Genomic DNA, 5,443 nt, shown 5'->3' with positions numbered 1-5,443 from the left:
TAGCTAATTAAGTAAGCACTTGATTGCTCTTTTTTCATTTATTGTTTTTGTTTTGTTATTAATTAAAGCTAAAAGCTTTATCATTTATCTGAAACATTTTATTTTTATTATTTTTTGATGGAAAACATGAATTGATAATGATAATTATAAAAAAAAATGATAATAACTGATTAATTTCATTAAATAAGATAAGCATAAATTATTTGTACTATTATATCAAATTTTATCAATGAATTATTGTAATTATTTGTTGTTATCATTTATTGTTATCATTATTATTATTCACTGTTGTTATTATATTGTTTTTATTATTTGTTTATTATTATTATTTTTATCATTATTATTATCATTGTTGTCAGCTATTAATCTATATCATCTTTCACTTTCAATTTTTTTTTTCATCTAAAACAATAATTGCAAAAAAGTGAAATGAAATTTTGCTTTAAAATTTTTTTTTTTTTTTTTAAAATCACAATTATAAGAAATTTCTAATAATTATTTAATAATAAGAAGAAAACAATTGACCAACAAATAAAAATAATTACACATATTTGTGCGCTTTTAGTTATACCATAAATTGGAATTTTCTAAATTTTATAATTTATCAAAATTAAAAAAAAATACAGGGAGAGAGAGAGGGAGAGAGAGAAAAAAACAAAAGAAGGAAAATTTCATTGAAAATATTTCCATACAAAATATTATTTGAATGAGTGGTAAAAAAAAAAAAAAAAAAATTCAAATAACAAATTTTTATAATAAAAATATTCATTCATTCGTTTTTTTCTTTTTTTTATTTCATATGAATTCTTCGTATGAATTGAAAGTTGACACAAAATTGACCTGATTACCTTTTTTTTTTTTCCTCCTTGTCCTAAAATACATATTTTTGTAGTGACAAAAAGATGACAGAAGAGACAAAAAAAAAAAAAGGAAAGAAAAATAATATCGTCGAATTTTATTTGACATTTATTCATTCATTCATTTCATTCAAATCTTTTGAAAAATTGACCTTGATGAAGGATAAAATGAATTATTTGAAAAGCAAATGATGTGATATTATTGAAAAAGTAAAGAAAAAAAAAAAAAAAATTTACATTACTTTAATTTCTTTACTATTACTTTTCGCTTTCGTTTTTTTTTTTTCCTTTTTTTTTTAAGGAAAAAACATGCATATAAGTAATATAGGTAACATACCTTTAAATAATTACAGGTAATAGCTAAAGTAATTGCTAAAATTTTTTCTTTCGTTTTCTTTTTCACTTTTAGATTATGTTACCAAGGTACATACCCATAAGTAATTAAAGGTTTACATAGTAGTGTATATTCTACCATTTGAGCATTTAAAGTAACAAATTAATTTCTTTACTATTACTTTTCTTTATTTCCAAAAAAAAAAAAAAAAAAAAAAAAAAAACGTACATATAAGCAATCAGGTAACATACCTATAAGTAACTACAGGTAACATACCCATAACTAATTACAGGTTTACATAATAATATATACTCTATCATTTGAATACTTAAAGTAATAAATTAATTTCTTTACTATTACTTTTCTTGTTTTTTTAAAGAACGAACATATAAGCAATACAAGTAACATCCCTATAAGTAATTACAGGTTTACACAATATTACATATTCTACCGTTTGAATATTTAAAGTAATAAACAAATTCCTTATATTATTTTAAATTGTTTATTAATTTAAATGAAATGCATAAAAGCCATATAATTATATGTTAAAATATTTATGCTTGAATACATTTTAATGTATTAAAAAAAATTTTTTTTTTAAATAATTTATTAAATTAAAATCAAAAAAAAAAAAACATAAACATATTTATTGGAATTTATTAAATGAAATCAAATTTATTTCAATTTATAGCATTTTGAAACTAATTTGTTATAAATGATAAAATTTTAATATACAATTAGTGATGAGTGAGAGTGATAAAATAAAGATTGGAAAAATGATAAGAATTAAAAGACTGAAATTTTGAATTAATTACAACTGTCACCATGGTTTTGCTAAATAATTGATATTTTTTTTTTTATAAAGTTTGTTAAAAATTTTTTTTTTGCTTTATTTTTTTTTACTTTTAGATTATATTACCAAAAAAAAAAAATTTTGTTTTCAAAAAAAACAGAAATAATGAAAAAAAGAAATGCTTTTTTGATTTTAAGAAAAAAAAAAACAACAATTTCGTTTTTTTTTATATGTATAAAATTACATTCTAATTTAATTGATATGAAAAGTAATCCTATAAAGCTTTTAAGCTAATGGAAAAAGCTAATAAGAAAAAAGAAAGAAAGAAAGAGATCCATTCAGAATTTATCATTTATTTTGTTAATCAAAAAAAAAAATTAATTAAAATAGGGAATGAAAAATAAAAATAAAAGAAATATTAAATGCTCAAAATTGTTTTCAATTTTTATAAATCTCTTTCAAAAGTTTTCCTTTTTTTTCAAATTAAAATTTAAAATAGAAAAAAACTTTGATAGGAAAAGTAAAATTATTTATTTCTTTCATTTTTAGTAATATTATTGAAATTTTAAATATTGCCACTTTTTTGTTGTTAATATTAGGATCTAAAAAGTAAATTTTAGTATAAATACATAATGAATATAAGTTAGCAAATTTAAATTAAATATTTAATAAAATCAAAATTCATGCTTGCATGCATGTAAGTTGCAAACAGTACTTACCTTATTTATAATATATTAGGTAATATTATGGGTAGGAGAAAGTGAAGTATAAAGAGTTGCAAAGTAAGAGAAAATGAATGATACTAAAGTAATTAATTAATTAGAAATTAATGAAATTTATCAATTAATAAAATTTGAAAAAGTTTTTATTTTAATTACTTTATTTAAATTAAGTTTTTATCATTTTTTTATTTTGCAATCACATAACCTTTTTTTTTTTATTAAAATCAGTTTTTTCCAAAAATAAGTTATTATTTACAAAAATAATTAATTTGATTCAATAATATTTGCATATAATTAAAAATGATTTTGCAGGGGAAAATATCATAGATTTAAATTATATTTCATTGTTAGAGTTTTTTTTTTTTGTTTATTTTTGTGATAATAATAAACATTAATTATTATTATTGAAATAATAATTAATAGTTATGGCAATAGTAAAAATGCTAATAATCAAGAATTACAATAATAATAATATAATAGCATAATAATATAGTAATAGCAATGGCGGTAATAACAAATAATAATAATAAATAACAATAATAAATAATAACGATGACAATAATAGTAAATAACAACTGAAATAACAATAATAATAAATAATAATTGATAATAACACTAATAATAAGTAGTAAATGATGATAACAATAATAACAAATGGTAATGACAATAACAATCAATAGTAAATGATAATAACAATAATAATAAAATGTAAATGTTCAGGTAAGTATACGTAAAATTATTTACACGTTTAAGCGTTTGAAAGTAATAAAATACATTCGAACAGATAAATTATTTTACTTTCCAATAATACATAACTATGCGTCAATTATTATTGTTAAATTAATATTTCTCTATAAGTAATTTTTTTTTTTCAATGCAAACAGTTAATATCACTCTTTTCTCGTAACGTTTGTTTCTACGTACGTTTATATATCTACGATTCTTCGTGTTATATTCACGTATTTCTTATTCGCTAATAGTTTTTGTCTTATTGAATAGGTAAAATTATAAATAAAATAATATAATACAACATAAAAAGTAATATAAGTAATTAAAATAATATTATATACTATTTTATTTATCATCCATGTAAAAATCATATTATACTGATAATATTACCAAAGATTATACTGTTTACTTATCATTTGTTGTACTGATAGTGATAATTTTAGTATCAATTATAAATTTTGTTTTATTTACTTTTCTTTAACATTTAAAATCTATGCTAATAAAATGTTTAATGAGGCACAGATAATTGCAAAAAAAAAAAAGAGAAAAAACTTTCTTATTCAAACAATGACAGAATGTATTATTTGAAAAAAAATTATTTAACAATTAAACGTAACATTGTATTTTTTCTTTTCTTTCCTTCAGTAACTTTAAAAAGTAATTTTTAAAATTTTTTAAAAAATAATTTTTGTTTTTTTTTAAAAAAAGGCAATTTTAAAGTAATTGAGTAAGGTTTAAAAATGCGAAATAAAATATTGTCATTTATCAGAGCTATAATTTCAATCTGTAAAAAAATTTATAATAAATATTTCAAATGATTCATTTGTTTATTATTGCAAACAAAAAGTAAATAAATTCGTGAAATGTTGACAAATATTTGTAGTATTTTGTTATCAAATGTTAATTTATGATTTAAAGTTGCTTAAAGTGAAAAAAAAAAGTTAAATTCTTAAATTGAAAAGCTAATAAATGAAGCATTAATTATACTTATTACTCTCTCACAGCTAAAAAAAAAAATTTAAAAAGAAATTTAATACTTTAACACATTAAATTTGAAATGGAATAATAATTTTATTAGCGTAGATAAATAAAACAAATAATTTGAATAAATAAAACACTTAATTTAGATAAATAAAAAAATTATTTTAAATAAATAAAACAATTAATTTAGCTAAAAATTCAAAACAAAGAAAACAAAACAAAAAAGCAAAATGCATTTTCAGCAATAAAATTTGATAATATAAAAGAAATGAAAAATGAATCGTTTTAAAATACAAAATTTTATTGCAAGAATAAAACAAATTGATAAAATCGCATAACAAACAGTAAATTCCACCAAAAAGCAAAAAAAAATAAAAGAAAGAAAAAAAAACTGAAAACAAATTTTTCAAAAATTTTTTCTTTTCTTTTTTTTTTATCAAAAAGAAAAGAAAAATTTCAAAAATTAATCAATTTCTGATTGAGTAATATATATAAATTGATGATTGATCATTCTAAATTATTTTTTTTTTTAAATGAATGCTAGTTAATATTTAAAATTAGAAAATTAAAATTTAAAATTTTCTTGTTGAAAAAAAAAATGCTAACGAAATATAAATGAAAGGAAAAAAAGAAATACAAAGAGAATAAATTTTAGTAATTTAATTTAAATGAAGTAAAATTAGCAATGAATGAAATTTATCAAAATTGAAAAAAAATAGTAATTAAAATAACAATTTGGAAGAATGAAAAGAAATAGAAAGAGAGAGAGAGAGAGGGAGAGAGAGAAAGCAAGAGAGAGGGGAAAAGAAAAGAGTAATTTTATTAATTTTTATTATTAAATTTTGTATTAGCAAATATTATTGCAATTTTTTTTATTTCTATTTGTTAAAAAAATTTATTAAATATTAACAAATAAATTTTATTATTACATTAAACATTTTTTAATCGTTCATTTTTTTTTTTTAAATTTTACTTTTTCATTTTACAATTAATTATTTTTTATGGAAATGAAAATTTTAAAAAAGAG

The sequence above is a fragment of the Brugia malayi genome (assembly GCF_000002995.4).
Source record: "Brugia malayi strain FR3 genome assembly, contig: Bm_v4_Chr4_scaffold_001, whole genome shotgun sequence".
Lineage (NCBI taxonomy): Eukaryota > Metazoa > Nematoda > Chromadorea > Rhabditida > Onchocercidae > Brugia > Brugia malayi.
The sequence above is the reverse complement of the archived record's forward strand: the minus strand, read 5'-3'. Positions refer to the sequence as shown.